At 39.5% G+C, this 15,206-nt stretch overlaps 1 protein-coding gene and 1 long non-coding RNA gene across 7 annotated transcripts in view; one reads left to right on the top strand and one right to left on the bottom strand.

Moving 5' to 3' along the window:
- birc6 (baculoviral IAP repeat containing 6) overlaps positions 1–15,206 on the bottom strand; it is a 116,927-nt gene that overhangs the window by 28,411 nt on the left and 73,310 nt on the right. The gene's annotated exons all lie outside the window — the stretch shown is intronic.
- Positions 9,056–12,582, top strand: LOC114921007 (uncharacterized). The gene is made up of 2 exons (XR_003809305.2): positions 9,056–10,816; positions 11,459–12,582. It is a non-coding gene; the product is annotated as an uncharacterized lncRNA (long non-coding RNA).

Raw genomic sequence — 15,206 nt, 5'->3', positions numbered from 1 at the left:
TCCCTGCACTTGCTCCTCTTGTCTTAAAGTAACCTCTCTGCCCATGATGGATCATGCCCCTATGAATGAGCATGCTTCCGCTTTCTTCCCCACGGGCTGAGGAAACGCAGCACATTCAAATATTATTTAATATTCACCTAATGTTTATTGGTTACAGTGGGACACTTACACGATTAAACCACAGTGTATGAGCATGTTATTAAAAAGTTAGACCCAGTGTGAAAAGTGTCACTTTGCAGAAAATATCATAGATAGACGTTAATAATTAAGGGATTAAATTTTATTTTAAAACGACAAATACTGTTCACAGAGGCAGACAGGTGAGAGTCTGCAAGTCATGATTTCTTCAGGAGCCACTCATGAGAATTCAGCTGAAGAGAGAGAAGCAGTAAACTTCACTATTTCTATCATTTGATTTATCATTAAGTTACAACATATAGGAGTAAAGAGTGTTAATAATGGTTGTTTGAATCTTTCTAGATAGTGAAAAATGTATGCAGAGAATGTGATTTATTTTTTTATTTAAAACATAATTGAAAACCTCTTTTTTTATTTTCCCTTACATATATACAGACACTTTAACCATAAATAACTGCATCATAATAATAATGGAGAATACAGGTAATAAAGGGTTTGTCACTCAAAATGTTCTAGAGTAGATCAGTTTGAGTGAAAATGAGAGATGGTCATGTAACCTGGTGCAGGAAAACTGTTACTTAACAGTCAGTGTTTTATTATGAACATTACATTAATTTCCAATTAACTTCGGTTTTGCTGTCAATTATAGTGCTTTGAAGAAAGAAAATTGTTATCGGCCAAAAGCTGGTATCAACCAGACAAGGTAGAAATCAGAATCGGCCAAAGACATTTCAATCAGTGCATCACTAATGTTTTGTCCCAACTACAGTAAGTGATAAAATCAATCCATCTTTAATATTAGTACATTTAGTTTGACAACAAAAATACTGAAATTCCAGTGGATGTTTAGAGGTTGCAGTGCAAACAGCTCTCAAAGTAGTAGTTTCAGAGGCAGCAGGTCATATTATGCAGCAGGACACAGCCTGCTGTGAAGTTGTTTGGATAATAAGGCAGAACAGGGCAGCACCACAAATACCATCAGCAGTAAACTCCATGAACAGATTTTTTAACAAGAAAATGAAAAAGAAAAAAGCAAGGACAATAACAGAAACTTTAGGAGAAAATGGAGAGAAAAGCACTCCACCCTGGTATTTCCATTAGTAAATGGTATGTCACCTCTTGTCACTAAATATGACAGAGACATTTAGGATAACTTGAGAGAGAGAATAGGAAAGTTTTCAGGAAATATGTGACGCACAGATCAAAAAATAAATGTATTGTACATTATAAATTGGAGTTGTGCTTTATGTATATACTGTATATAAAACTACACTTCTACAGCTATGCCAATGCATCAAGGTAGTAATGGGCAAAATGGTGCATTGAGCTAAATGGAAAGGGCTAACAATATCAAAAATATTTACATAAATAAGTTTACAAAGAAAATGTAGCTGTGTTAGTGATGAAATGTGGAGGATCAATTAAGACATCAGGGTCTGTCCTGGGGGAGAGGGGGAGGTCTTTACAAAGATATAAAGAAATACATCCAATAGTTCAAAAACAAAAGTTCATGATGGAAAAAAATGTGTAAAAGTCTTAACATATTTCCTGAGACTCAAGCTGCTAATGTGACTGAAAAAAATGCAGAATCCTTTAAAGACTTGCATCATTGGAGTCATCCTTACTAAGCTTGAAGCCACCTAGAAACTCTGACAGGGAGGAAATGGTTTTCAAAAAGTGCTTGGAAAAGGTTAGCCTGTGTCAACGATAAAACAATGAAACAAAACTGTTTGGCAAATGCCGTTTATTTGGAGCCAACTGACGTTTTGTTTGTTGCATCATGCAGTGCTCGACAAGAAGCCAATCAAAAACAAGGGTCTGTTGAGACAGTGAAGCAATCATCAACAGGCTGACCGTGTAAGCCATATCCTGTTTAGAGAGCGGCTGTCTGCTGTGTGTGTGTTGAAGCACTTGTGTATCTATGTGCTTGCCTTGAAGTGTCAGCCTCAAAATAAATAGAACAGCTCTTGTTTGTGGCTCCTGGACTGTTTTACATTTATATTAAAATTCCCCACTGTACTGTCCTCCCAGTCTCTGCACAACACTGACCTCACAGCGCTTTAATCTGCTCGCAAACCCTTCAAGCATTGTCTCTGGGTGACACCTTGCCTAGAATTCCAATCCAATTCTTGCTACATCTGTGTAATTACTCTGTAATTACTCCGTCACTGTGACAATCTCAGATTGTTCCTCTCTTCGCTGCGGGGGGAGAGATATGTCAGGCATACTATTTTGAAATAATCAATAGAAAAACCCTAATAAATACAGCCAATTACAAAGGGTCCCTGCAGAGTGCATTAGGATAAAAAATATTATTACATTTGCTTCAAATGTACCAGGACTGGTTCTCTTACAATAACGTAAATAAAACGTTTTTACTTCACATATGCACGTGAGATTTTACAAACTCCAACAACTCTGTGGCTTTCATTGACCTGTACTGTAAACATCAATTTCATGATATTCAGTTAACTCCTAACAGTGAAGCAGTGAAAAGAGAAAACAGAGCCTGCTCTGCTCAACCAGAGCAGCCCAAAGAGGCTGGACATCCATCACAGCTATGAATATCTTGGTGGTGCTGACCTGCAGTCACCGCAGTGCTACGAACAGCGTACCTCCATTCTCTGTGATTTAGAGCCTTCTGGGAGCCGTACCGAGATAAAAGACTGTGTGTAGCCATGTCAAACTCCCAGGCTGATGAATAGTTAACGGTGGGGGGGGGGGGGGGGGGCTGGACCTGAATGGGAGCACCTGTGATGAGTTAGCATGGCATATGTAAGGGCTGCCTGAAATAAAGGCAATACTGTGGGCTTTTAATGTCTCCCTGTCCAACCCTGTAGAATCACCTATTGTCACATCAATTGCCTCAGCAAAATAGTGTGTCAGGAAGTTGCATTTCAAATCAGGCTGTAAATCATCCAGAAACAAACACAGTGATACAGTGATACAGGGATGATAACAGTAAAGGAAGAGCCTCATGCATCCACTCATGTCTCTGACAGCATGCTGAGATGTGCTGGCATATAGATGTATCAATGAAAACAATGTCAGGACCCAGTTGACTCAAAGCGTGGTATAACAGTATGGTAACAAGTGCGTTTTGACATTGCTTTTGATATCACAAAAACAAAACATGTTTGAGATGTCAGGTTGCTGCTTTTTGTTGCCACTTGGGTTGGCAATCAAAAAAATCAAAACATCGCAGATATATATATATATTTTTATGATTAACAGTTTTTTATGGTTTTTAATTCACAACAAATACAAACACAGACCTACCCTCAGGTCATCACTTCATATACAATTAATCTTGGTGGTACACTACTCCATCATATAGATATGTTTTTTAAATACTTCAGGGGCTATCTCTGGTCGACTGACTGAAAGACGAATTAACACCTCTAATAATGTCATAACATGGAATTATAATATGGGAGGCACAATAAAATGAGCACATTACCGGTAGTGGCCAATAAATGACTGAAAATTAATCATAGGGATTGGACAACATTAGTTGGAAGTATTGGCAATGTATACACAATGTTGTAACATGCAGTTGTCAAACTTGCTTGTTTGACACAATTCATTCTATGTTTCTGTGTTCTCTTAAATTTTGTTAATCTAAGATTAGAGCCCGACTGATTAATTGGCCAGCCAATAATAGCAGCCGATATTAGCATACCCGGTGACTATCAATAACGGCTAATTTGATCACAGATATGTGCCAGTATTACTAGATTTATTAGTCAGTCAAATAGCATTCATCATTTGAGTTTTATTGTATTTTACGACAAGCAATATCACCCTCCAGAAGGTCAAGCGGTGATGCCTGTACATACGCAGTTACTTTCCAGTTGAGTGACATATTGTCTTGATTAAATACTGTATCTTTACCGCAGGTGTTTGATAACTGCATTTGAGGGATCGAGGCAATAAAAGTGTGTGTATATCTATATATATCTTAACAGATCAAACATAGATCTAAGAAAGATATCCGCCCATTTATCTGTATTGAAATTTTTTTTCTTCCCCCAATATCGATATCGGACCAAAGAGTTCCTTATTTGTCAGGCCCGATTTAAGATCCTACTTTCTGTTGCAGAAGCACATGACTATTTCTTGCTAACATTTATTCAAACACACAGGGTTTTTTAAGCATTCCTCTGGCGTGAAGTACCTAACGCAAAAGATAAGTCATAGATTGAGATAACATAAGATAGAAAGGAGGAAAAGGGATACACAAACACGACCAGAAGCCGTGGGTACCCCCAGTATGTGCTTACATCTCATATGGATGTAAACTTGTTACAAATCTGACCAGCTGGAAATATACAGTAGTAGAATCCCTGTTACTATTGTGCAATCTCAGTGTAAAGTATAACATGTCATCCTGCCTGTCTGTCTTTCCCTCCAAGCCAATGTCTGACAGCTGAGTGATGGCAGTGTGGTGCTGAGGTCTGACTCCAGATCATCACATCAGTTAATGATGCTGGAACTAGTCACACACGTGGCATCAATGGTGTTGTGTTATATACAATGACTGACAGGTGTGTCATTAGAAGTTAGTGATATATAAGAAACTGAAAAATAAATGCGTAAAAATTCTCACATTTGTGTGCACATAAACAGCTAATAAATGTGTAGCAGGGCATGGCTTTCTCTGCACACCTCTTAAATGTCAACAGCATCTCCTCATATACACTAGTTGACAAAATAGATCCAACTAATGATAATAAACCACAGAAATCCTGCTCTGATATAAAATGCCAAACAAAGACATCCTAATTAACCCCTACACCTTGTTGTCCACTCCTGACTTACTTTCATCCAATTTAGTTACCACCTTGCCCCGCAGTCCCTTGTTAACAAGGAAGAGACTTGTAATTACAGCTGACAGACTGGCGTTTGGTATTTCACTGAGGATGAGACATCGGGGAGCAGGCTTTCACAAAAGTAACACAGACAGGTGTAAAAGAGGAACTTGTTTAGAGTTGGCCACCTCTGTGCATTTAATTACTCAAGAAAGTGCCACAACAGGGCTAGGAATGGAGGAAAGTTGTGATGTGCAAACATAATGGATTCAGATTTGGTATTTGGGAGGCAATCATAACCAACATTTAATAAAAAATAGTGCCAGTTTCTACTGAAAAATATTACTACTACTAACAAACAAACAATTCCTCTAGCTGACTTGTATGGACCAGCCCAGATAACACTTTTCTTTATCTCAGTGGAACAAAATGAATCATTGCAGAGCAGATGATTATACAGCTCCTGGGACCATGGACAGTTTCTAATGAGGGTAACCAAGATTCATAGTATAAAAGAGAACACTTTATTATAGCCCTTAATTGCCTGGTTCTGCAAATGTGTGTGGGTGTGTCATAATACAAGAGAGAGGGCCTTCTACAGTCATCACTGTTGGAAATAAAGCATCTCAAAGCCTCTCAGTGTTACCTTTAACACGTTTACAATCATTAAAGGACTTGTATTAAGTTTCATTTGCTGGGGTGAAGCTGCAACAAAAAAGATATAACATGAACAGAAGAGTTGTGGTGGATGTTAGTCATCTATTGCAGTTGGTTGTCAGTGGAGAGGTTTTGCTAAATTGATGTTATTGCAATGGCTCTTAGGTTGTCTGCTTGTTTGTCTGTTTTAAAATGACCTAAATAAATACAACTTAAAAAGTTTGTGATTCAACCCAAAACAACAGCCAACTGCACAGTCAATATTTATTATTTCTGTACGGCTGTGTTCCATACTTGATTCCAATTTGCTAATTTGCATAGCAACGGTCTGCTATCCCTCAATAGCAACTGTTGTTAAGAAGAACAAACTGTTTCCAGAAAGGCAGACTGGGAGAACGCTCTAGTCTCAGTCTCTGGAGGACTAACTGTAAGTTTATCAATCAGCTAAATGAAATGCAGATAATTTGACGCTGGCCTGTTTACTGTGGATAATGAGAAAGGAGAGTGTAACAATGGATAAAAGAAATTAAAAGATGCAAAAACTGCCCCTTGCAAATGAAAGATGGCCCGTCAAGAAGCAGGTAACAGAACCTGGTACGGGATGTGGTGGTGTTTTAAAGCTGTAAATGGAAAATAAAATGTCAACAGACTCCAGCAAAGGGGAGGGGGAAAACTTGCTGCACTGATCCATGCTGATTTGTTCACCTTGTGTCACTTTACCATCAGTGGAAATGTTTTCTTTATTGTGAGTAATAACCGCTAGTAGCTGATATTATGAAGGCTACAGAGTTAATAGTTCCTATGGATGAAGCTTTAACTGTAGATTGCAACAGACTACGTTTTAGTGAGAGAAATCAATTATTTTCAAATCAATAAAATAATTACCAGGTCAATATCTTGTTTCAAATTATTCATTTTCTAATTAAGTCGCCGTGTAATAAACGGGGTAATGTACAATGAGCAGGATGTTATCATCGAGGAGACCCTTCAGGACCACTCCCGCCATAACCCGCACACTGTACATTATCCCTTACACACACACCAGCCAATTTATTGTCACCACTTTGGCAGTTTGTTAATGTCCTATAATATCATGTTCCAATCAGAGCTGCTACAACAAATCCACAGAGACACCAGGATATGACAGTCCTAGGTGTTCATAAAACCCATCTATTCCACACACCCACTTGTTTACTGAAATGGTCAATAAACCTAAGCAACACAACGTTACAGGTTACCACTGAGACTTTATTCATGGGTGAACTGGAGAGAAGATGCGTGGGCTGGCGGCTGCTGCTTCAACGGATGAAAGAAGGTGTTGAGCATGTGGGTCACACCGAGTGGGTGGCTAAAGCTCTGACTCAAGCTCATGGCTGGACAGTGTCAGATCCTCCTGGCTCCTCTAGGCCAGACCGGCTGAAATAGTTAGACTGTGACATGTCTCGGCAAACACAGTCTGCCTCAGTGGACATTAAAATGATAATGTGCATCAAAGCAAAACGATGTGGAACAACCACAAAAAAGTGCCTGAAGCTCTGTGCCATTTCAAAGGACAGGAGAAACAGAAGCTGCATTTTTTTGGTGAACAAAGAATCCTTTTATAAACCGAGATATCCAAAGTTACTTTGTTTTGGGTTGACATTCTCTGTGTGGACATCTTAACAGGGTTATATGAAGTCTAAGACCTGATTGCTGTGACCCAGAAAATGTACTTAATTTGTCTGCTCAAAAACATTTACTTGAATCTACAGTTTCTTGTTTGGATGAAAAACCATCACATTTTATTTCATAACCTTAAAACAAAGAGTTTATATTTACATTTTTATTCTAATGTAATTTAATATGAAACCTAGCCTAATGTAAAAACAGGAAGAGGAAACGCTGAGTTGAAGTAAAAACTGAGTGAAAGGTGTTTATAAAGGAATTACAATGGAGACCACAAAAGGAAACCAAGTAAGAAATTTTGAATTTCAGAACAAGATACATTTTGTAAAATACAGAGAACTAAATTTATTTCTCTCAAAAATGTCTACTTATTAGACATTATATGCAAAATGTTACATGGTTGGTCTGAACATTGTGAAAAACTACATGTTGTGGCTGTGATCTTGAGATCTGTCTTGACATGTTAAAGGCCCCCAGTCTGGATTAGTTTGTATCTAGAAATTTAAAGTTTGTATTTATTTAAAAAGCATCTAGTGTCTAGTCAACAACGAGGACTAGGTTAAGGTCTACTAGAGGAAAGTCCAAAGATGGAGGTCATAGGGATGGGAGCTTATAGAACATAAGATTGTTGCTGTATCACTTTACTGACCTCCAAGAATTCAGCTGCAGCTCTATAATCCCCTAAGCTAAACTGCAACACTGAAACTATACACTATTGATCTGCCTGTTGATATTGAAAGTGGGTGAGACGCTGGGTTGATTAAGATAAGCTCGCTCATTTAGATTTAGACACAATGAGGAATGAAAGCTGTCCAATAATCCAATAAACTTCCAATCTACTGTTTGTATTCATCTATTCCCATTTATATGTCTCTGATCTATGCACAGGCAGAACACAATAGACAAGCTGTCCACCATGTGCTCATGAACGCTCTCTGGGAGGTGTGGAAAAAGATCTGAAAGAGCAGAACCAAGTAGTCAATTATAGCGTTATACCAATAAAACCAGAGCTAAAAAACACTATTATAAATGTAGGAGGACAGCTGCTATAGTAGACCACCCCTCTTCTTTGTTGATGAGCCATCACACTTCAATCAAGTTTAAGAAACAACACAATTGTTAGTCTCACCCTCAATGGATTTCTGCTGTAGGTATCCATAAAAGGCACAAAAATAAAAAAAGAATTAAGTATTTTCTACTTGCCATCCCAACAAAGTGGACAGCTGTGACTGACACTACATGGCACCTTCTTGTGAACATTACCATAGAGACACGAAGGTTTGTGACGTTGACGGGAGCCCACCTCTGTTCAAGTGTTCATTTATTGATGTGATAGTTGTTTTAACCTCATTTTATAGACATTTCTGAAACTAAATTAAAATCACTGTGCCTCAAATTGTCCATTCAGTTCCTGTTGGATTGTACAAACATAAGCAATATGGAAACTTTTCAGGATAGGTGTGCTTTGCACATGTCAGCCAGAGTCAAAGGAGCACTTTTTGAAATTGTGAACTAAATTTAACACCAAATGGTGCTCTGTTATCAGGGTAACATGTTACCTTTGAATGGTTGTTTAATCCAAGCAATGTTGTTTGTGAGTGATTGATTAATAACATGAAAGCATCAACAATGATACCTGTCCAGCAGTGGTCCTTCTCTTCAGTTTTAAAACAAACTGCATCCTGTTCATTTGAAATTTTAAAACTGTGCTTTTGGCTGGAGAGGCATATTTGCAGCCTACCTGAACCAAAATAAAACAATGAGCAAAGAGGAGAGGAGGAAGAGTGAGTCATAATGCTGGAAGATATGAGCTGACTGAATCAGAAGCCTGTTCACATACATTAAGATGTACAGTCCAACTACACTGACCTATGGTCAAGTGCACAAGAAGGAAGGAAATTAAATTGTCCTTATTTATTAACCTCAGAAACATATTTATTAACCTAAGTAAACTTGGTGGTGACATTGACAGTAGTAGATGAGATACAGAAGTCACAAAGAAAAGATTCAGAGGGTATTGCACAGTGAAATATATTTCTGAAATAAAAAGGCAGGGGAAGTGCAGGGGAGAGCATAGACAGCTCAGCAGGCATTGGGTCTTCATTTCAGAAGCCATCTTTTGAGATAAAAATCTAAGTGCGTGCACAGACCCCCACATCTTCCCACTGCCTCTTTGTCCCCAACTAAGCCTCAACCATCCTATATTTCCCCGCTGCCTTCTATTGTTGCCTCCTCCTCCACTCCTCCCCTCTCCCCAGGTCTGCCAGAATAACAGCAGCTGATGATGGGCTCGACTACACTCAGAGCAGAGTGTGGCACAATGAAGCTGAATTCACCTCCTTTTTTTTTTCTCCTCCTCTTTGGCTTTTGTGTGTTGTTTAACTGGTAGCTGTACGGGTGTGTGCATGTGTGTTCTCAGCCAGCCCCCACAGCAGTAGGAGAGGAGGAGACAACAGTAAGCATGAGCAGTGCTGTTTCCCCCTCCCTTTCTCCCTCTCTCTCCATCTCTCATTCTCATGCTGCTTCTCCTTCATTACCACGGCCATCAGGATTCTAACCTCCCCTCTCTCGCCATCATTCTGCTTGGTTATGCAATTCACAGACCCCCCCCCCCCCCCCCCGGTGACTAACTGGTGTTGGAGACCTACACTGCTGTCACTGGCGGTAGGGGCAGATCCATAATGCTATCGCGACTGTCTGGCACTCCGGCTGCCTCTGCCTCTCTATAGACGTCTGCTTCATGGGATTTTACAGCTTTTCCTTTTCTTCTGGAATATCACCAGCTAGATGCGACTGTTTTAGGGATCAGTCTGTTCTTACCTAGCTCGGCACAGCTGGGTGTCACTATCAGCTTTTCCTACAGACACAATAAAGAGTTGTTATGGTTGGCATTTGGACTGTCCCGATGGTTTTGCTGCTTTTTTGAAAGGTGCTAATTGCACTGTTGCCCTGGGGAGTCCGGAGCATTCGAGAGCAACAATACAGTAAGAGGGGGTGTGTGCATTCACTGATGAAGTGAGAAGGAGGTGGAGGAGTTTGTGGACGAGTTTAGGCAAAACAGTGACAAGGGACTCAAAAGAGAAAGCAGAAAGGAAAGGATGAGAAGAACAGTGGGGAGGCGGAGGGGGCAAATGGGGAGAGGGTTCCTCCTCGCCCCCTAAACAGATGCTGCGAGTGATTTAGCAGCCCCCGCTTTAAAAACCTGACTGCAAAGACTTGTGAAGGAAAACTCAATCGCAAGGGAATTTTGGGAGTTTGTTGATCCTGACAGGTGGCACTACAGACTGGAAGAGTGCAGAAATGACACAAGGAGTTTTTCACTGGAAGCGTTGCTGAGCACTACGAAGCTGTCGTGACATCTCTGCCTCCGATTCCTCTCTCTGTCACTGTGTTGCTTACAGGCACTGGTACTGTGGCTACACTGCCGTTCTCTCTTCCCTCTCTCCCAGGTCTCCACATGTAGCATGCCCCCAAAGCCATGGCTTTCCAGTGAGGATCCAAAAAGCATGCCGGATGAGGTTGTCTTACACTTTAGACGCATTAGGGTAAGCCAAGCTTCCTTTGTAAAATTGTCTGTATATTTCTTTCTCTCGAATTCTAAAGAAGTCATTTGTCAGAGTCAACTACACTGCATGTTGACGTTAGAGTTGAAGGGGATGAGGATGATTGTAGACCCACTCGCAAATCAGCCTGAGCCGAGAATGATCCTGTTTACCTTTTAGCTCACACATTTCTATTAAGGATGACATCCTTCCCTACTCCTTGTCCTTACTTTCCAATCTTCCATCATTGTGAATGTGGAAATTATGCTTAGAATAACTACTGACAAGGAACTGGTGGTGGTTAATATTTTAAGACTTATGAAAAAATGAGGGTGGGTGTCAAGCTCACTGTTGTTGAGGAGCTTGCTTTAAGCTGTAGCTGGTCGTAAACAAGGTTGTTCATAGATTAATATCACTCCTCTTTGCCTGACCATTGTGTTGTTATATTCAAGATTGATTTCTTTCTTCTTGACTTGGCTGCCAAAAACCGAGAGCAGTTCTGGTCTGGATTTTGCACACAAACTGGATAATGACCAGGAGGACAAAAGAAACAGTGCCTTGCTCAGAAGCAGCATGTTTAATCAGACCATGTTTTCATGACTGACAACTCCTGATTCAATTATCCACAATGTCCTTTTATTCCAGATAAGGGTTCCCTTGCCAGGCTAGGTGAGCATCAGGATCATGGGCACCACAGTCGTCACCATTGAGGATGTGCAGGCACTGGAGATCAAGGAGGAGCAGGAAGAGTCCATTTTGGCAATGTTAGGCATTATTGGCACATTCCTTAACCTTTTTGTAATTGTCTTTGTTTACATCTACACCACACTGTGAGGTTCCAAAGCAGAAGATACAGGACCTCAAACAGTCTGTCTTGTGTGCAAGCAGGGAGGGACCTCTTAATTAGAAATTCACAAGTTCTGGGGAAAGAGGCTGGACATGAACATCTTCCCCACAGAGAGAAGGAGGGAACTGGAAAGACTGGATAATGATGAGGATGAAGAAGCCGTATTTTCAAGTCACAGCCATGAGCCAGGGAGATAACAAAGGGCTGGATGACATGGCAGGAACAGAGCTCTGCTCGAACCTCCGTGATCAGGGACAGACGGACACTACAAGCTGTCAGCCAGGACTGAACCCTCAGTGGCTTGACAGGAATTACAAACTTCACCTTGATCTAAATTTCTTGGACTGCTTTACTTTGGAAACATAAGCCAAATAATGTAGTCTTGTGGACATAACTGATGCTTTTTTCATTCATTTTACTTCATTTTAAAGTTGGTTGACTGTTTTTCTTGTCTAAAAGGGATTTTAGGCCACATGATTACAAAGTGAGAAGGGACTTTGAGTTACACTAGGATGTTGCTGCAAAGAAATGCAAGTAGGCTTCAGGACCAAAATTCTTATAGCTTCAGAGCCCACGTCAAAGAGTAGCTTTCTGGGGAAATGTAGCTCCAGACAAACTCTGTTGTATTGTTGTCTCCAAAATGCGTTTGATCAACAAAAGATAACCATCAAAAAATCATCGAGGGTGAATTTCTATAAATGCTACTTCAAGAAAGATGTGAAAATACAAAGGAGGGAAGATGTTTTTATTGAAAACGGGTCTGTTACATCTGCAGAAATGAGTTACATTAACCTGAACAATGTAACTGATTTATATACAATATGAATATGAGTTGAAGTGGTGTTGAAGGATTCTATCGACTTATTTGTTCATGTTGTTTTCCTGTATTAAAAAGTATTTTTTAATAAATATTTAAACAGAGTCTAGATGTGTTGTGGAATAGGGGATATTTGAACAATAAACATCAGAGGATATCATTAAGGATATTCTGGAGCCTTGTCTGTGGGAAATAACTCAGGAAGTGTGACTGAAAGTAAACCATTTGGGACATCGCAGATGTTATAGAATGATATATGCAGGTTTAAGGTACAGGTATTCTTGTGACTGCGATTGAAAAATCTTAAAATTTAAAATAAAAAGGATTCAAAAGCAATATTGTAGGTTAAATGTATGCAAATACAAAGACATAGTTATGAGGATCTTTGTCTTTGATCCTACCATCATCATTACTTCAAAGATGTAAAAATTAGTATCTTTTTAAAGTCTACCGACTGCTCAAAAAGAAGTGGAATTGGAATTTGGCTTCTCAGTAGAGCCTGAGTGTTAATGGTGTTGAAAAACCGATACTGACTGCTGAAGAGAAAAACTTAAATTAGGAGGCCATTCTTTTTTCCTCTGAAGACAGAATGTGATTAGACCTTTTCTAACTTCACTTGTCACTGTTTTGCTGCGATATTACAATGCAATAGAACTCACAAGGTTGATTTCTTAAGGAAATAACTTAAAGAATATCTAAAATTATTACAAATTGTCAAGTAATTTCCATGTGTCCTAATGGCAGCTAAGCAGTGAGGCTCTGTTGAGAAAAATGTTTTGACCCCATTTTTTAATAACCCCAAGAATTTTTATCAGCAAAATTAGTTCTGTAAAAAATGTCGATACTGGCACATATTGGAAACACAAACAGAGATACTGATATCTTGGAGCCCTTATCGGCTCTTCTATGAGATGGATACAAGAAATCAGAGTGGCAAGCATCTGTAGTCCTATCCTACACAGTCAGGTTATAAATCAGGGAAAAGCATAGCATGGCTCCTGTTATTGCAAAGATGATCACCTCTGGTGCCACCCCACTCCTCAAATCTGCCCCCAGCCCACTTATCTACCTTTTTCAACTGCTTGAAGAAAAGGCCCGTGGTAATAGAATCAACATTTTCACGGGTGAGCAGCGATAAATTGCAAATCCTCAGGGATGGAGTGGTAATGACTGAAGGTGGTGCTATAGCTTGTTTAGATTTCACCTTGTACTGAGTCCAGCAATATATCTTGTGACAGGGGATATTCTTAAAGTAAACGCAGGGCTCGACATTATAACTGGCCCGGATGAATGATTGACAGAGTCCGGGCCAGCTGATTGCACGATCAGCTGGCCAGCTCGGGCCAGTTCAAATACTGCCTGAAAAAAAATAGACACATTCTCAATTTCACAGTGCTTTCCTGTCATACCGGTGTAATTATTTTAAAAACTATATAATAGAGCTCAATTCATTAAATAAAAGTTGTAATTGACGTTTGCATCAGAATGGTTCAAGATTAAATTGGTGACTGTTATTTTTCGAATCAAAAGTAACGTTCCTGGGCCAGCGGCTACAATGGTCGGGCCAGTGATCATTGAAAACTAGTGGCCCGGAGGGGAAATTTAACTTAATGTCAACCCCTGAAATGCATATGAGGTTTTGATGTAGAAGTTCCTCACCTGTGCATGAGGGGAAAAACTTCAGGCAAAGGCATTATTTTTTTTATTTCACTGAAACTCCTACTTTTCACTCAGGAATGTGATTATTCATGGAAAGGGAGTTTCCATTAACACTCCCACACTATAGCCATTACATAAGTGGTGTTGCCTAGTGGTACCTCGGTTAACTTTAAATCTTGTGTGTCTTGGCAAGTCAAAAGAGGAATTGAATGGTAGAACTCAAGGGATTTAAGGTTGGTAGAAAAACACATACATGAAAATCCCACATCAGATCAGAAAACCATTTGATGTCTAACAAAACATAGTAGAAATGAATCTTTCAATTAAGATGAATTGGTGGTGTGGTGCCATTCAAAGGTATTACGGATGATTAATGTGGAGCAATGTGCTAGCCTGACGGGACTGTGGAGCTCTGGGTACGAGGGAAAACAGCAGCTAGAATACACGAGGTAAGACTATGGGGCAAATGTAGTTAGGGGTAGTTCTGAGATGAGAAGGGGATTTATTTCTTTAGGGGAATGTATGGGTGATTTAGATAATGCAGTTAATATAATTGTATATGGAAATCACAAATGTCCACTAAAACTTTATGCCGATGTTAACAATAACCCCAAGTGTTTGATGTAAGGCTCAATGGTTTCTTGTGGTAAAATGTTGGTCAAAGTATTTCAGTGCTAAGAGCTCAGCTTCAATGCTGTCACTGGCTCTGTGGGCTATTAGAGAAGTATTTGAAAATATCTTGCCTGATTGGTATGGACTTATTTTTTTAACAGAAACTTATTCTAAAAACATTAGGAAGGTTATACTTGCTTCAGGTAAGTTTTTTACCTAGACTGTGAGCTTACTTCCAGTTGCTGAATTTTTACATGGTAAGCCTTGAATTTATTAGGCCCTTTGACACCTAAAGTAAAATAGCAAAATGTTTTTAATGCTTTGAAAAGGAGCAAGATATGTTTAGAATTTTTTGGAGGAACACTGAACTATAACCTTAAATGAACGCTTATGCACCGTTTTACACTGATATGACTAAGAAAGCAGTCTTCAGCAAATAATTGTCAAATGTTGATTAC

The sequence above is a fragment of the Labrus bergylta genome, chromosome 10 (genome assembly GCF_963930695.1).
Source record: "Labrus bergylta chromosome 10, fLabBer1.1, whole genome shotgun sequence".
Classification (NCBI taxonomy): domain Eukaryota; kingdom Metazoa; phylum Chordata; class Actinopteri; order Labriformes; family Labridae; genus Labrus; species Labrus bergylta.
The sequence above is the reverse complement of the archived record's forward strand: the minus strand, read 5'-3'. Positions and strand labels throughout refer to the sequence as shown.